The following is a 4,919-nucleotide window of genomic DNA, read 5'->3' on the forward strand; positions in this document are numbered from 1 at the left end:
ACAAAGAATCTCTCAGAAGATGGTCTACTATTTTACCCCATTTAATGTGGGGAAAAGAATAATGCATACGAACATCCCACATACTACCTTGAAAAAACAGACTTCTGAATAAAAGTAGTCTCATGGAAAGAATGTCAATCACATATGAAGTGTCGGGTCATTCACTTTAGCATCCTCTCACCTATTCTAGACTTTGTACCATACTGTAGTGATAAGTCATGGGTTGTAACTTGGCTTGGGTATTGGCTTATGAAGAAAAGGTAAAAAGGATTCTAAGGTTGTTTCTGAAAAAACACTAAGGGTTTTGCTTCTTTCTTTGGAAGATTTCTTTAAATTCTACATTGCAGAGAAAATTCTTCCTTTGTCTTAGCTTTTCCATCTATTCTGTTCAACTTTTTTTTTTTTCTCAGTGGTATATCCTTGATTAGTACTGGATATGCTTGTTTTCCACTAGCTTCTTTCACTTAGAACAGAATGATGGTCTTTATTGTATCTCTCTGGTATTTCCTTGTAATCTTCCTTTTGTGCTCTTTCTTCCTCTTTGTGTCCCTCATTATTCGAGAAACATATGGGTATGGCTGATAAAGATTTTGGCTATACTCCTTGTCCGGAGTTGGGTAAAGGGTAGGGGTTTTATGAAAGAAAATGGCTTATTGTAAAGGCACAAAAGGGTTTAACATGATGGTCCTACTAGGTGGGATAAAATTTGAATGGGTTTACTACTTGACTTATCGATTATGATACTGTTTTGAATAGACTACAATACCTAATGGCTATCTCCCCAGTTGATGTCACTTCGTGATTAACCAAATCAACGAATAATGAGACTATATTACAACGACATAAAGAACTGAAAGATATTGAGTCACTAAGACTCGGATTTTTCGTAAGAACTCTCCAAAGAATGGGTATAAAGCTCAAGTCTCACGGGCTAAGTCTAAAAAATCTACTTCTAGTTTACTAGGGGTTTAAATCTCTCTTCTAGCAAAAGTACACAACACTGACCAAGTATTATGGTGATGCCTTGATAAAGAATTCTATCAATAAGAACTATGTCTGAGCATAATAAATAGTCTAAGCGGTAATGAAATCAATAATATCAACTATCTATCAAACTCAACACTAAGCAGTATAGAATATATATCCCAGACTCATCATTAAAATTCATTTTTCTCATGCAACTGATATAGAAACAAAAATATTTTTGTTTTTGAAAACTAATTTTTGAAATTCATTTCTCAAGTTCTTCTCAAGTACACCCTCCCCCTACTTATGCATGCATTGACCTCAATGTATAAAGAAGTAAATGAAATGAATGAGAAAAAGATAGGATATTACCATTGATGTAGAATATCAGAATTAGTTCAAGAAACAAATTTTTAGGTCTTTTTACGTCACATCCCCAAGACGTAATGTGAGTATTTTAAAGTCAGATTCTCAAGACTTTATATCATGCATTATCAATTTGGAGTGAAGAGATCATATTTTCTCACCCAAATCTGACGAATGTTTGGAGGGCGAGGAGGTCTCACCTTGTGGGTCATAAAAAATACTCCTTGATATGCTGGAAAGATTGTTGGTGAAGTTACTTCTCTACCTTGAACTATTTCAGGTCTGATGATTTTTTGATAGGCCTTGTGGTTCCTCTGTGTAGAAGATTGACGAAAATCTTTCTTTCTAACATGACAATAATATCTGATGTGCCCTTTACCACCACAGTATTGATAATAGATATCTGGCTAACTACACTCAAGGTGGTTGGTAGACTGGTTCACATACTTCTCTCGTTCAGACAATAATGGTGTAGAAGAGGCTTCAACAGTGCAATTCTTCTTATCAATATGGTCCACTTTCTGCTTCAGAAGACTCATTTCAGTTTCTAGATTCTGTTGTTTTTCCAAAACTTCTTTAAGCTGATTTTCTAGTAACTGATTTTTCTGGGCAGAAGTTTGTTGTTCATCCTGAAATGTAGAGTTCATCTTCTCAAGATATGATACTCTCTCTGTCAATTTTCCACTATGCTCACTTAAATCCTGAATTTTCTGCATAGATTCTAAGAACATGGCTAGCAACGCCTCTGTGGTGGGGTTCTCAGGTTCATCACAGTTTTCTGTAGATTGAGCACTTTCAATTGTATCTTCGAATGGGAAGAATTCTTGTATCATACTATCAAGGAACTACACCTCTCCACCTTCGGCTTCATCACAATCTTTATGCAACAGGTGAAAGATATTTATGTCCATGGACATCTTACCAAAGTTGATCTTCATTTCACCGTTGTGACAATTTATCAAAGCTTTTGCGGTAGCGAGGAAAGGTCGGCCTAGAATAATTGGAATTTTATCAAAGGCTTCCTTGGTATCTATTACAATGAAATCTACTGGATAGTAGAAATCAGCTACTTGAACAAGAACATCCTCAACTATGCCTCTGGGAATCTTGGTAGAACGGTCAGCTAACTTTAATTTGACTTTTGTAGGCTTTAGGTTCTCGTGCCCAACGCTTTGGTACACATGATATGGCAAGAGATTAACACTAGCACCAAGGTCTAAAAGAGCATTACCCATGAATTTTTCTCCTATCCCGCATGATATTGTAGGACTTCACGGATCTTTGAGCTTAATTTGGAGCTTGTCGATGGATAATAGATGTTGTTTGTCCAAATTAGAAACGCTTCGCTTTGGAACATGAGTACTTCTCTTTATGTTGCATACATCCTTCAAGAATTTGGCATATGATGGCAATCGCTTGATCGCTTTGAGAAAGGGGATATTGATGTTATCTTTCTCAAATGCCTCCTTCATCTCTAAAATTGCTTATCCTTTTTGCTTTGAGCAAAAATATAGGAAAAAGGTAGCCGGTACAAAACACATCAGCATGTGTTTGCTCTTCTTTCTCTTTGCCATTCTTGCATATCTTGTCTTGGTCATCTTGACAAATAGGAGTGGAAAGGATTTCCCCCACTTCCTTTTGAACTTTATTTGAAATCTTGACCGATTGCTCTGTAACAATGTCATCATGAAAAGGTAAGTCAACCTTGTTGTCTATCTTCAATCCTAATCTGAGAGTAGTAACTGAGTTGACATGATCATGGAGGTGATCAGTACTAGAAGTTGTCCCAATGTGGCATACATCTTCACTCTTCAATATTGGTTCCAATATGCTAGGTTGAGTGGCTTGTGTCTTTATAAACAAAGTAGTGGTGAGTTTGTCGACCTTAGCCTCTAGAGACTCCATTCTAGAACATTGACTTGCCTGAGATTGCTGGAGATTGAGCTAAGACTGTGCAATAAGCTCTAGAACACTTTCAAACTTCTGATTTTTCTGTGATAGCAAAGTAATTGCATTCTCCAGGTTGGCAGGTGTGGCATAATTTCTCCTAGGATCAGGCACTAACTCTCCACTTGTACTAGAATTTTGTTGAGAGTATAATTGTTGTTGAGGGACCAACTGTGAAACTTGACTTGTCTGTGGAATATAACTTTGATCTTGAGAACACGGGGGTCCGGATTCTGTCTCCAATAATTACCTTGAAAGTTATTACCACCTTGGTTGGGCCTCTGAAATGAGTTTATATTGTACTCTAAGCGATGCATGTTGATAGTAACTAGGACATTCTAGAGTTGCATGAGAAGTGTTGAATAGACTTCGCAGATATTGGCTAGCTTGCATGACTGGGAGAGATTTAGCTTGAGACTTGTTGAACTTGGAGGGATTCATAGAAGGCCGATTAAATTTCTTACTCGAGTTTCAATCTTTGGTGGCGGTGGCCAATGTAGACTTCGAGTTCTTGATCCGATTGTTCATGTGCTTGGTAGCCAAATTGCTTTGGCTCCCCCCTCCATGCTAGCGACATCCTCGTTGCTAGTAGTCAGTTGTTGTGTTTTTCTCAAACTAAATTCTCGAGAAAGTTGTAAGCTTCCTCTCCATCCATCGATGTAAACTTGCCTTTGTGCATTGACTATATCATCTGCTTGTTCATCATCGAGAGTCCTCGATAGAAAAAATGAGCAAGTGTGCTCTTATCGTATCCATGATGTGGACATGAGACTAGCAGATTATTGAATTTCTCCAAGCTTTGATGATATTCTTGGTCCACCTTCCCTTTGAAATTGTTTGTTGGCATGCTTGTTCATAAACTTTGCACTTCTCCGGTTTGTCTATTGAATTGATGGGTAGTTAACTTGTTCATAAACTTTGTTCTCAACTTGTCCCGATATTTGTTCTTGAAATTGAACATTGTTCTATTGAATTGATCGAACCGGTTGAACTTTGGAAATGCGAGATTAACCATTCTTCTGGTTGCTTTGCGGAAAAATGGGTGGGATAATGATTGGCTTAATAGATTATTGGTGTCAAAACACTTCCATCATGGGATGTCAGGGATTATTGGTGGCCATTATATCAATCTGTCTAGTATTCTTGCTATCGCGAAGATGATGAAAACTATCCTATTATGCTTGAATGCAATTAAACTAATATGCAACTATTCTAAATTATACTAATATGCAAAACTACTTTCCTTCAACTTGGTTGGGCTTTGCAGCTAGTATCTCGCCCGTTGTCTAAAGCTGTCTCTTCTAGGGTTATGGTGAATCACTTGGATTGCTTAAGTACCACGTCCCACAGACGATAGTCCGTTTGTCAAGATTCAGACAAGAAATACTAGAGTTTGATATTTCGCTGTGTTGGCTTACAACTTCAATTGTTGAAAAGATCCTAAATGCAATTATAGTAGAAAGCAATAAACTAAACTATGATGCAACTATACTAAGAAAGCAATAAAAAGAATGAAGATTCGACTAACCTGGATGGTAGATCTTGTCTTCGAGATGTCCTTCAAGCTTCTCTCTTTCTCAAAAGGTTGGATGATGCGACTAAAATTGCCTCAAGATCCAAAGTTCTAATCTTGAAAGGAA

Source organism: Coptis chinensis, chromosome 4 (assembly GCF_015680905.1).
Source record: "Coptis chinensis isolate HL-2020 chromosome 4, ASM1568090v1, whole genome shotgun sequence".
Taxonomy (NCBI): domain Eukaryota; kingdom Viridiplantae; phylum Streptophyta; class Magnoliopsida; order Ranunculales; family Ranunculaceae; genus Coptis; species Coptis chinensis.